Consider the following 14,302-nt stretch of genomic DNA (forward strand, 5'->3'; position numbering starts at 1 on the left):
TTGCTATTTTTTTTTATTTATTTTTTTTTTTTTTACATTTTAGTTAGCTTTTTTTCTTGCGTTTCTACCTGTCGGCTTTGCATATTTACTTACTCATTCATCTCAATGCATTTACCATGTACGATTTGTATCGAAAAATGTATGTATCGAATGTAATGTATATAAAGGAGATGGAGGACCATCCAATAAAAAATCATTCGCAAATGACCAAAAAAAAAAAAAAACAGAAATAAACATGAACATATTGGTGTTAATTTTATAATTTCCAGTCACGTTCGCATATTTGCTTTGTCTTTTGCACATTTTGCGACTTCCAATGGCCCCAAAAAAGTGGCGAAAAGACGAGAGGAAGGCATGGGGAATGGGAGTGGCTCGTTTCCGATGGGAATTGATATAATTAGCCACCGAGCTTAACCCATTTTGTTGGAACTTTAAAAAAAATAAACGCAGCTGGCATTCACATCAAAATCACGCGAGTCTTTTATTTTTATAAGAAATTATTATACACCAATTTTGTGCAAAATTTAAGAAGCTGCCAATTAAGGAATCTTATCAAAACTGTGTCTTTATCTAAAACGCCTCTATTGAGAGCCTTAAATTTTGGTTTATATCTTCATTGGATCAATTTAATGGGACATACCAAAATTCACTTTAATTGGTTTAAATATGTTACCCCTATACCATGAGTGTCACAACTTCAAAAAGCATTCAACTTAAAAGCCGTGTCCGCTATGAACATTGAACTTTCCGATTTCCGAGTGCATGTCCCTAACAAATTTCAAATTACATTGCCGGTCGTGGGGGGGGGGGGGAAGGGGGTTTGTAATCGCCCCTTAACCCCTCTATTACCATCACTTTTGCAGGGCTACTTTGGGACTCACACATGCAAGCATAAAAGATTTTCTGCGAAATGCAAAATGAGAAGCCATAGAAAATGATTGCAGGCCAACTGCATCGATAATTATTTTAATAGATCACCCTCAAACGCTTACTGTTTGTGTTTTTATTTTGGTTTTCCAACCTGTTGCCCAGTTAGCCGGTCTTTTTTCCTGATTTTTTTTTTTTGTGTTTTTTCCTTGTGATTTTAGCCCCTCGCGGGCTAATGTGAGGTTTCGGTTTACATACGCTGGCGCACTTCGTAATTTTCAACTATTTTCCATTATTTTCCCTAGCCAAACACACACACACACACGCGCGCAGAGCTTAGAAAATCTGTGTAACCGCACAACAACCAAATAACAGAAAAAAAAAACACACACACACAGAAAAAATACACAAAGAGAAAAACCAACACAGTGCGAAGGAGACGGCGACGGAGAAGGCGAATGCGAAGACGACAAAAGGGTCATTCACATTGCGGTGTGCGTGGCCCCCCATTTCTGGCTGGGCCAAAAAGAGGGGGTGGGGTTTTGGCCGGTTTGTGGGTAGTACCTAGTAGTGGGGGAGGGGTCTCAGGGGGGGGGTGGCTTTAAGAGGGGCACAATGTACCACAGTAGCGGATATATCGGGCTGGCTTCAAAGCAACAGGCGAGACAAACAGCAACAATGCGGCCGAGTCAAGTATCTGTATCTGTGTATATCTGTATCTGTGTCCACGTTTGTTTTCAACGATATCTTTTGAATACATTAGCGACTCTGGCGGAAAAAATACAGAGACAACCCGAAAGCAAACGGTGCTGAAAAATAGGTAACAACAAAATACAAGCGACTATTTCTTCTTCGCTTTTCTTTTCTTTTTTTTTTTCAAGCCAAACATGTGCAAAAAGATGTGATGTTCGATGGCCGATAGAAATAGCGAATTGTGTAATGAAAGCTCGTCAAGCAAATCACTTCAGATGCAGATACGCTCAAATGGTCAAAAAAAAATCTCTGCGAGATTACCATGTGGAAAGTCTCTTGGTTTATCTATAAAAATGTATTTATTTAAGTTACACTTTTCGATAGTTTAGTCACAGAACAATCCCATATCTGATGCAAGGTGTTTTTACTGACTATCACATGGATCTACACTTTTACTTAATAGCCACACAATAACCAAAGTAATTTAATACCCAGCTTCGTGTTTCTTTATTCCTATTGCTTCCTATGCCACTCGCATATTTTGCCTAGTTTTTTTTTTTTTTTTTTTTTTTTTTTTTGGGGGAATTCGTAATTGTGCCCAGCGTATCTAAGTATCTAAGTATCTAAGTATCTGGGTATCTGCCGCCTGGCACTCATGTATCCGTGCGGTCGACGCTTTCTTTTTTCGGACAGTTTAATGAACACAGGAAACGGAAATCGTTTTGTAAGTGTCTGTGCGTTAGACAGAGATAGAAACGGCTAGAGGGAAAGAGTACGAGCAATATGAACAGTGGTCAAATGCAAACATTTTGCATAATTTACGTCTCAAAAATTTCGAACATATCTCTTTTATGCGAAAAGTTTTGCCAGGAATGCCAGCAAAAAAAAAAAAAAGTCCAGCGGGCCAAAGCTTATCTTCCGTTTGATTTTCCACATGCTGCGTTTTAGTTGCTCATTAATTAATTGCATTTGATTTAGCCAGCCCAAAAGCATATAAAATAAAAAAAAGTTTCAAACTATTTGAAACATTAAAAAAGTTTTGGGCTTCCCCGGCACTTTATTCTATATTTTTTATATATTTTTTTAGAGAGACCGCGAGCGTTTACCATGCATACTAACTGACTATTAATGCGAGCAGCAGCAGAAGGAGCAGCACCAACTGGCCGGCGGCAACACAAAAAGTTTCAACTCCATATTGTGAGCCCCAGTGGCAAGGAGAAAGAAGCAGCAACATCGCAGCAGCAACAAGAGCAGCAGCAACAACAGCAGCAGCAGCAACATCAGTGCAAACAGCATTAGCAACAGCAGCAGCAAAACGCAATTAGTAGCAGTAACAACGCCAGCAACACTTACAACAGCAACAGGCAGCAGCAACAACTGCAACTGCAGCAACTGCAACTGCAACAGCAACAGCAGCAACTGCAGCAGCAGCAACAGCAACTGCAACTGCAACTGCAGCAGCAACACGACTAGCATCAGCAACATATGTGCACAAGAGCAACATCAGCAGCTTGAGATGAAAGCGGCAAGAGCAATCCAATTTATAAAATCATAAAACTATGCCCAACAAGTGGAAAATAAAGGAAATCCTGCAGTTATAAAGTTTGTAAAACTACAAAAGAAAGTGGAAACTTGTTGGAATTTGAAGAGACTGCTTTTTGTACAGGTGCAACTCGAAATCAAATAAGGGAAAAAATGTTAAAAGGAACTTTGCGGGTAAAAAGTTAATATTTTCTTGATGCCCTATTTTAGTTACCTTAATTGCGTTTAGGAAAAAAAATACATTTGCAGAAACAAAGCAAAAGCGGCAATATGATGAAAACCAAAGCGAAACCGAAACGAAAACCGACAACCAAAAAAAAAAAAAAAGAACCAAATTTAAAATGTTTGCCTTCAGGCCATAAACAAGAAACAATTGTTTTTTAGCAAATGAAGAGAGAGAGTGAGAGAGTTAAGAAAAAAAGGGGGAAATATGCCACTTGGAAAAAATCGTTGCTATTAAAAAACATTTTAGGAATTTTTGAAATATAACTTGGCGACACTAAACAACAAATATTTTAGACTTGGTAATGAAAATTAGTGAGTAGTTTAAATAAATAGTTTTATTTCTCAGAGAAACTTAAGAGTACTTATATGTGTATTCAATGTTTCGAAAAATATTGATAAATTTAGAAAGCTTATTTTTTATAAATTTAATTGAATTTTTAGTTATATATTCTCTCAGTGTCGTGGCTCGCTGCTAACTCCTCTATCTTTTTTCGTTTCTTCACTTTTTGTTGTTGCTATAATTTAGCTACCTACGTTTGTTGTTGATGAGGATGCTGCCAGCAACAACAACAACAGCAACAGCATTAAAAACAACAAGAAAACGAAGGGAGAGTTACGTTGACGGGCTCCCAAGCCCATTAAAACCGAACGTAAACCAAAAAATTAGGTTGCCACCAAACACACACACACAAACTCGGAAACACACACAGATACCCTGAAACACACACACAGATACTCAGAAACTCACACACAGATACTCACAACACACACACATGGCAAACTTTGAGTCACTTGAAAATTTTTGGATGCCAGACGAAGGAGAGCGGCTACCAAACAATAACGGTAGATCGGGGCAGCAGGATGAGGATGAGGATGAGGATGAGAACGATAGTGAGGAGGAGCAGCGAGGAGTAGGAGTTGTGGGTGCAAGTAGCTAGAGGGATACAACACAGGAGTTACCGGGGTGCCAAGGTTCGAGTACGGGACCCGCACCTTTTTTGCCATAGCTCTCGCATAGCCGAAAATAATGAGCATACAAAATTTATGAAACACATGCACACCACCACCACCACCAACGAGCAAAGATGAATGCGGCGATGAAGGGGGATGTACGCAGATATGACAAGAGTTACGACGAATGCACGGCAAACAATTGGGTACAAATGTATAAAATGTTAAAAAAAAAAATCAAACAAAATATTTGATACTAGCGATCAGTATTTATGTTGGCAACACCTAAAGATCTGTTTCACTTATGAGAGTGTTTTTGTTGATGTATCTGCAAGCTCCCCATTTCTCGCAGTGCATCTTTGAGGCATTGCACACGGCCTGGCATTTGAAACGTTTCTAGTTTTCGGTTTCGGCTAGATACAATTGCAGCAGCAGTTGCAGCAGCAGAGGAAGATGCTACCCGTAATAAGGATGATGACTGCGATGATGACGGTAGAGAGCCCCCTAGTTTACCCACCGCCTGTCCGTCACTGTCCAAACTGCAAACGCGTATTCATAATGAGACTCCAATCTGACGGTTGTTATACCCTCGTTGGCCCCCGTGAAAAGCCGGCCGTCCCCCTCCTTGCCCCTCCACCACACAGCGCCCATGTGTGTGTGTGTGTGTGTGTGCCATACAATGCTCAGATAAATTGCTAGAAGTAGCTACTAATTTGCAGTTAGTCGTTTCGCAACAACAACAGAGACAAAATAGCACAAAACGGAGTAGCTGTTGCTGGGAAAACCAGCAGAAGACGAAGGAAAAGCGGCAGAGAAAATGATGTTTTGCTGGATGGTCGGGGGGGGGGGGGGGGGGACTTGGGATGTTTGGTGGGGGTTTTCGTTCTGAAGAGAACATAAAGTAGAGTTTTCAGGCATCGCATGGCCAGCATTTTCTGCTCCATGCCGTGCGCTTTGACTGCATCTAATGACACTAATAAAGTTGCCCACTGATGATAATCTGTCTCTGGCACTCGACTCTGGCCATCGCCTCCTCAACCCCAACAGGATCTCCAGGAGCGGGTCCAAGACCAGTGGCAGTGGCACTGGCAGAAGCGGCAGAAACAGCAGGATATGACTATAAAAGATATCCAAGCAACGGGCGAAATAAGCTCGAATAATACACAAGATTCGCGAGCAAATAGAATTATACATTTAGCGCGACTGCGTGATGCCCTACGCATGAATCGGCTTTTAAATCATGCTTCATTTCTTTTTCTTTTTTTTGAAATAAGCTGTAGTAAATGGAATTTTAATGTGTACTTAACCATAAGATTATACAAATAATAAGTCAGCCAGAGGGAGAATCATGCGTCGATAAATATATTTTTTTTTATTTATTTTATTAAACAAAAATTCAGACTTTCAAAATTAGCACAGAAATCGATGGAATCGTATAACATATTTTTTTTAGAGAGACTAATCGCACTTACTCGCAGCGAACCCTTCAATAAATCCCAGCATAATACTCAGGAGTTTTCCTGCAAATTGATTGATCCCCAGATATGCAAAAATAAGCTCTACCTAGCACTCTACAAATAACTGGGGTGGTTGGTCGCTAAAAAAAAAAAGCAAAAAGTTGAGGCTACAACAAAGTTAAGCTGCTTGCAGCACTCAATTCGAAGCAGCTTTTTGCTCCATTGCAAGTCGGGCCAATAAATCTGCTCACCTTATCGCAGGTGACTCCGTTGTCTGCCACACCCGATCAAATATATATATATATATATATATATATATTGTATATATATAGTTAGTGGGTTTCGTCGTCTTCGGGTTTTGTTTGGCTGAATTTTTGGGGGGTTGTTGCAGAACAATTTCAAGGTGCACTGACTGTAACAAATATCTTCATTTAACTTCCTTCTTTGGTTTTATTTTTTTGTTATTTTGGTAGGTTTCTTTTTTTTTTAGGGAGCGGTGAAGGAACATCTGGAGGTCCTGCAGCTGCTCGAGGTCCTGCGCCAGCAACGTTATTTACATTTTATGGCACAGAAATTTTTTTTTTTTAGCTCGACGGCCAACTGAAGCTGATGGCTAATTTAAGTTTGCTTTATTCTCTGGCCCCGGCTTTCTTGTTTAGGCAAATATTTATGATCGACTTTTATTTGGCACTCGGGGCAAGGTCACCGCCTCGCTTCTCGCTTCTCGTTTTCAGTTTGCCGTTTACAGGCATCCAGTTTCCAGTTTGCAGCTTTTGAGCTTCTTCGCTTTCTGGCTTTTGACATTTTTGTTGTTGCGTTTTTCGGGGGGGTTTTTTCGCCCCAGCAAGTTTGCCAAAGTTCATTGTGGTTAGTTGGCTCTTCGCTCCACGCCTCCATGTTGTTGCACACACACACAAATTTGTTGCCATTGTTGCTGCACTCTCGGGTATCAGCCACAGTTGTGATTATGTCTATAAGTTTGCCCAGTACTATTTTGAGTACCTATCAGCAGCAGAAAACGGTGGGTGTTCTGTGCCCCAAACGGTTGCAAGATGTGACTAATGAGTGTGGTGACCATTTCTGCTATTGCTGTTGGCATTTCGCCACATGTTTATGCAAAATGCAATCGATTCCTTGCTATTGCTTGTATAGAATATAGAATTCAATGTTATTTATGAAATTATCTTATGACAAATACTCTTGAAAACAATACAAATATGAGGTTCTATTGGTTTGCAGCAGTAAATATTTACACAAAATCATAAACTTTCAATTTTCATTAAATCACGTTCGGACTATTTAATCTGAGAACGTGCCAGTTGCTCGAAAAGAACTTGCAAAATCAACTATGTCTAAGTAGCAGGTAAATAATATTCGATTATTTTCACCCATCATATACTTTATTATTATTATTATTTTTTATGGCAAGGGCATTTCCAGGGAGCCGCAAAAGCATTGCGAACGGTGAAACTTTTAGTTGAACAACTTTTTGGGTACGACATTGCTGTCCCACTCTGTTTTGGCATGTTACTTTCTGCTTTTCGGTACTTTTAATTTGTGTGTAAACCGATGCAAACCAATATTTGAACTTTTGCCATGGCTCTGAGCCGAAAGCGAAGCAAAATGCGAACCGTACCGAACCGAACCCAAATGTCAGCTCATTCATTAACTTGCGCAAAGGTTTTCAAGTCTCGTCTTCCCTGCTCGTTTCCATTATTCCATCGGACAGTAATTCAAATCCAAATGGCAAGCCACCATAGTTCAGATTGTGTCTCTCATCCCCGAAAACACGTACGTGTATGTAAGTACTATAGAGAGCGTGGCGTTCGACCGGAAAATATATTCAATTACAAGCTCCACAAAAGTTTGTGACATCGAAAATGTGCTAACAAGGCAGAGGGTTCTAATTAAAATCGGTGGATAGGGGTTAAAGTTGCATCGATATATCCGATAACAGGTGACAATGCAACTGTGGCTTTGCGCTTTTCACAAAAAAAGTTTCGATTGCATAAACTTTCGTTGGAAATTTGGCTTAAACAAACACAATTCGGTTAATAGTACAAGATTTGCAGGGCGATTGAACTCGTTTTGTTTAATAATCGATATTAGTTTTTTTGCACCTCAATTTTCATTTATGTAATTAACTTACGCTTTTCATTGAACTCAAGTAAATCAAACGCAACCATCAATTGATTGACAGTTTTCATTAAGCCACAAACAATGCCATTGAGCTATTGAAAAACTAATGATTACCTCTATTGGCATTAAAACCAATCTGGCCAATAAGACACTAGATTTAAAGCGAGTCCATTGATTGATTAAGCTGACTTGATAACTGCTACTGAAATCTACCAACTAACAAAACGCATTAGTCATCTTTTGAGAACTCACAGCCTCTGATAATGATATCATTATTGACTTTGCAAGCAAACGAAGAAAAAAAAAAAACAATAGAATCTATTGATTTCTGGGAAGATCTTGACTTTGACACATCAAAGACTAACAATTTCTTTTCTTTATTTCGATTGAAGCTTGTGAGATGGCCGAAAATAATTATACCCGAATTATCATTTCCATTAGAAGTATTTGGCCCAACTTCGCGGGCCGCCAACAATTAAAGCCACAGCGAAATGAAATAAAATTAGCATAAGCCATTCACATGACTGGGTTCGAAGCCGCTTCTTTTTTTTTTTTTGTAAACTTTTTTTTTTTTGTTCAGGGGAATAAGAAATAAGAATAACAACAAGCGTCAAAGCCACGTATCCACTACAGATGCTCAACAACTTTAGCAACATTTCAAGATTTCTAATTTTTATTTGCCTCGCCGCAGTTGTTGGTGTTGTTTCTAATTAAGTTTGCCGTAGTGCTTGGATTTTTTCTCTCAACTTTTTATATCTGTTTTTTTTTTTTTATTCTTTTTTTTTCTGTTTCAGAAGCCTCGAGACCTGTTTTTATGGAACCTGGGCACCCCCCGCAAAGTGACCAAATGGAGGGCAAAGAGGGAAAAACTGGAATAATTCTGGGCTCGGGGGAATTTCTACTTAAGCATCTAAGCATCTATATATATGTAAAAAAAAAAAAAAAGGTATATATGGGATTCGATTGTATCAACATTATTTGCAAATTGTGGCTTTTAATAATTAGCAAATAAATTATCGGTATAGAATAGAGTATTCCACGAAAACAATCTGACGGATACTTCACGTGAGTATCTATCTGATCATCATCACACCGAGTGCAGTTGTTTATTAATAAAAAAAAACAAACTTAATTATCTGCTGCCCCTCTGAGAAGTTATATTATTCAAACGGAACTGGCTTTTTAGTAGAAAAAATAAATTATCGTTGACTTGGGGTCATTCGTATTGGTTGACCAAAGTGTTGAAAGCGCAAGTAATTGAGTTCATGCAATTTTTAATTCCTCCAAGCTTTGTCAATTATTTTTTCTTTGCAATATACATTTTTTAAATAAAAGTCTTGTCTGAATTATAAGCTTTATTCCGGCATTTCATGGTCACAAGCATAAATGGAGAGAATATAAAGACACAATTTGCTGGGCACAAGAAATACAGACAATTTGAACATAAATCAAATTTCGGTTGCAAAATAAAAATGTTGCCCAAATTCGAGGTCAGAGAATTGAAAAGCAAATAACTCGTACCTTTCAATTATGAATGTTTCAAATTAATCTTGCTAATCTTTTCGGTACGTCCTCATAATTATTTTTCACTACGAAAACCAAAAAGGGGGGCTTTCTCGAAAATTATCTCCGATATCGGTCTGCTTGAAAATGTCGCTCACGTTTCGGCAATTTGTTTTCAAATTTCTCTTGCTTATTTATTTTCCCCCCCCCCCCCTCTCCACTCCACCAAAACAAAAAAAAAAAACCCAAGCCGCATGAAACTCTCCTGTTCCTTGGAAAAACAAACAAGAGCTCTGTTTAATTTCGGTACGACCAAACGCTTGGGCGCTATGATCTCATCGAATTCAAGGCCTAAGCACAAACCGCAAGATAAATAAATAAAAAAATATAAAAATAAAAAAAAAATAAGACACGAAACATATCGCCGATAATTGCAATACACAAAAATCAGCACGTTCTCGTAAACTGAAATTTAAGCGATGTGCTGTTGCTGTGCCGTTGATTAACCGATGGTAATCAGCTACGGAAGCGGAAAGCGGCCCAAACTTGATTAGCATTTTTGGTGGACCAAATCATCGCAGGCATTGGTGCAGATATGGCTGCGACAGTGTTGCAATTGTAACTGCAATTAAAATGCAATTGTTCAAGAGCGATTCGACACACCCGTGCTAAACAAAAAAAATTCCACAGCACAATCGAGTTTGAATTGGTTTGAATCGCTGCATTTCTATGCCCAATGACGTTTTACATTTTTTTTTTTATTTTTTCACTTCTGTAATACACTTGAAACAAAAGCAAAAGCGTATTTAGGAATGATAATAAATGTCATATCACGTCAAAAGCATTATGTACAACTCTCTCTGTGCGCAAACAAATCAATTACACCTTTAACGATGCTAATGTCTAATTAAATCGAATTAATTGGGCCATTTATTCAAAGCGATGCCAATTATTGATCGGATTTCTCTATTTCTCTAGGTGCATTTAGCCAATGCAAACAGGACTAAAAAAAAAAAAAAAGACTTTCATGCAGATTACCTGCGCCTGCCCACCTGTCAATGGCATTTGCATATGGATTTGGGACTTGTGAGCGGCAGCCCCTCAATCGACACAGACCCCCCAAGACCCTCCGATATCCTTCGGTTATACCGAATAGTTCCACATATGTTGGTTGGCATTGCAATTTGTCAACATGACAAATACCAAAAAACTGCAGTCGAGTTGAGTTCCGGACGGACAAAAGGACAGGTGGAATAGTATGGGGGGGGCGGAGTGGGGATCCAAGTGAGACAGGCAGGCATCAAGTAGCGGCATCGTCTGATTGGCGAACGTTTGCTAAATGTATGCATGAAAAATGCATTAGAGCCGCCGCAGAAACAGAAGAGCAGCACGAGAATACGAGGGGTCAGGGATCGGGAAGCGGGCGAAATCGGTGTATATTGAGGGTATCCGGCTCGCAGGACCAAATACAACAAGTAGCTGGATTACAATGCAACTTTAGCAAACGAAAGGTACCCATTACTTGAAGAATATTTTTTAGATAGCAAATGCTTTACCCTACATACTTTAAATGCCTCAAAAATTTGCCAACTTTCTGGCATTTTCAAAAACAGATGTGAAATGACTGACATTGTTTAATAGAATTACCAGACAATGGAATCTTACCAATATGCCCCCCCTATCACTTTCAAACAGGGTAATAGCCGAGTTTATGGTGCACAGACGACATCCTAATGATGACATGCCACACGGAACAACAAGAGGAGACGATGATGATGCTTCTGGTGCTGCAGCTCCTTCTGCTTCTTCCACTGCAGCAGCATTTCAATTGCCATCAGGGCTTGGAAATGCATTAGAATCGAGATGGCTGAGCCTCCTTCGAAGCTTGGTGGCTGCAGGTACTTCTCCCGGCAGCTTTTCCGGACCCCAAAAAAGGGGGCCGTGACTCCTGCCATGTGAAGTGAGCGAGAAACAATTGAGTAAGTAGGTCTGTTATGGAGACACATTCGATATACATACAATAGATGGGGGGAAGGCAGAGAATGTGCTGCCTGGTACTACTGGGTCTTTGTGTAAGGCTTCCGGAACAGAGTAGAGTAATTATCCATTGTGTCAAATTAATTGCATCCCCCAGATCATTAATAATATTCCAAAAATATTGCTCTTCACCATAGCAAATATTTCTTGATTTCATTTTATACCATCTACTTTTAAAGTTTGCTCGTTGAATATTATGGCCACGTCCCTTGTTAAAAAGTCGTTCGTTTCTCCTTCATCTTTCTTAATCTCTTCCACCTCGCACACATCTCCTCTTCAGATCTGAATTTTCCAGAGACTCCGAAAAGTTCTAAGTTAAATTTAGCCAGGCATTCATCAGTCTCCAGCCTCTGTGCACTGAGAAAATATTGTCGAGCCTTACATTTGGTACCTTTGTGATTCCCATTGTTGTAAAGAATTGTTTCTTTCACACAGCTAACAAAATATCAACTATATGATTAAACTATTATTTCCAGAGTGTTCTAATTTTAGGCTTGTATATTTAATATGCATTTCAATCCAAGAACGAACCTACTTTTTGCTTTGTGTACCCCGTCGACGTATCTTTTGTGCTTTGTTTGGGTTTTTGTGATAAGCGGGACCCGCTGAGCTTCGTAAACTGCCGCAAATTTAAACGAGATAAATGCTGCCTAATTGCACACAGAAATGAAACTAAATACGGCGGGCGGTGGGTGGTGGGTGAAATTTTCCGGGCGAAAGTCGACGTGTGGGTGGCGACTTTTCAAGCGGGTGGGGCGGTGGATGGTACATCAAATTATAAACGAAAGTTCTCAAACAATTTAATCAGCGGCAACAAACAACAAAAACATTTCACACACACACACACATACGCACAGTGCGAACGAGAGGGAAGATATCAAAGGAGGACAGCAAGATGCTGGCTCCCCCACTAAAAAATGCTATAAGATCTGGTTCTAAATGCATTGCCATCGGAAAGGGACGGCGAAACAAGCAAAGGCAATGATACAGAACGAAAGGGGGAAAATCAGTTAGTTCCTGGCGGCGTCAAAGGGTCGGAAAACCCGGAAGGGGGGTGGGGCCAAAGTGGAAAGCGCAGAAAACGCATTCTAACAACAAGCTAGTTGATGAGCGTAAGGGGAATCCCACTAAAGTTACGGGAAGCACAAAACTAAGCATAAAGACAACCACAAGTTAAAAAGAGCCTTTAAGAAGCGACTTGAGGATACCTTTAAAAGATGTTAAAGGATTTCTAAAGGATTTAAAGGATACGCATAACCAACAGCTTTAAAATCTACCCATTATAAATGGCTACTGGAAATCATTCGACAGCTGTTACTAAAATCTTGTATTGGTGTGAAAAAATATTTACTGATTAGTATTCTGTACTCATTAATATTTCGCCTTGACCAGTTGCATGTGGAAAATTCGAGTTGGCTGGCTATAAAAAGAGTTTTTCTTAAAAAGCACAGTGCTTATATATTCGGTAGCTCAAAAGAATGCTGCATACCAAAACTGGCTAATTGAATACGTTCCGAGCCCGAGTTACAGATGGTACAGAAAGTACCAGAGAGTGCCAGTTAGTGCTATTGGATGGGGGGGAGGGGCGGTCGTGTGTGGGGGATTGGGACAACTTAATTTACCGCTCGACCGGCAAGAGACAGCTTCTTCTTTTTCTGGTTCACATGTCTTCGTTTGTCTAAAAAAAAAAATTTCAAACGATTTTCTTCGGTGGTTTTCCACATTTTTGTGTGTGCAACGTAACACGTTTTCCAATTAAAATTACAAGAAAATTGTTTTTCTTTTTTCTGATTTTCTGGTTGTTATTGTTTTTGCTTACCTGTCACTGGCAAAAAGAAGAGCGTAATCCAGACAGAGAGCGAGAGAACGAGCGTGAGCGAGAGAGCAGCATCGTGCGAGAGAGAGAGCAAAAATCCTTGTGCTGGCACTTTTCTTTACAAATTTTCTTAATATATCCTTTTGTTGTTGCTTTCTTCTTGTTGTTGTTGGTGGCAGGCCAATGCAACAGGTAAAATAGAGAAAATATGGAAAAAAAACAGAACCAAAACAGAAACACCGAAAACGAAACAGGCAAAAGGGCAAACACAAAAACAAAAAAAATAAAGAAAACAAAACACAAACTTTGTCAGCACTTGAAAAAAAAATCGTTTTCGTTTCTAATTTTCTCTTTGTTGAACGCGCGCCATTTTTCTTCTTGCCTTTCTTCGAGAAGGTTTTTTCTTAAATAGACTCTTTTGTAATTATTTAAATTAAATTGCTGTTGTTTTTTTTTTTATTTTGCTGGCGAGAGCCGCGGTTTTCGAACTGCGACGGCGCGCCTTTGGAAACCAACTGAAAAAAAAAACACAGCAATCAGAGAGCGAGAGAGGATGAGAGAAAGAGCGAGAGAGAGAGCGGCGACGTCAGCGCGAGACACGTATGTCGTTTAAGTCTTTCGTTTTGGTCGTTCTTGTTCTTGCTGCTGCTGCGTTGGCGCAAGCGAGAGAGAGAGAGAGAGGGAGAGAGAGCTGAATTTCAGGTGTGGCAACCGGCAAAATCACAAAAAAAATCTTATTTTATCCAAGTACACAAGAGACAGAGCGAACGATGGAACGACACGGGGCGAAACATCATTATGACCTGTCCAGAACTTAATGAGAACAGAGTTTTACATATGAAGACTACTTGTTTCTGGTTTTTGCATATTGGTTTTCGGCCTATATATATATATGTAGCTTAGAGATATACTATGTATGCAAGGCAGAGCCTAAGAATATAACTCCATCAATCGGAATTGAAATAACTAATTAGAAGAATCAGAAAGCTAACAGAAGCACTTTTATCTATTCAAAACGAAAACGTAGTCATAATATCGTTGGAGTTTCATACCTTTTTACTACCAAATCGTT

The 14,302-nt window shown here is 39.4% G+C and overlaps 1 protein-coding gene across 4 annotated transcripts in view; it reads right to left on the reverse strand.

Annotated features, from left to right (window-relative positions):
* The window catches only part of mgl (Megalin), a 141,634-nt gene that overhangs the window by 123,945 nt on the left and 3,387 nt on the right, over positions 1 to 14,302 (reverse strand). The window contains exon 1 of one of the 4 annotated variants that reach the window (NM_132335.3): positions 13,536 to 13,749. The exons of 2 other annotated variants lie outside the window; for them this stretch is intronic. The gene's annotated coding sequence lies outside the window, so the exon portion shown is untranslated. Of the gene's footprint in view, positions 1 to 13,233; positions 13,460 to 13,535; positions 13,750 to 14,302 lie in introns of those variants that run through there. One more of the 4 variants, NM_001298125.1, reaches the window with a different exon arrangement.

Source organism: Drosophila melanogaster, chromosome X (genome assembly GCF_000001215.4).
Source record: "Drosophila melanogaster chromosome X".
NCBI classification, from domain to species: Eukaryota; Metazoa; Arthropoda; class Insecta; order Diptera; family Drosophilidae; genus Drosophila; species Drosophila melanogaster.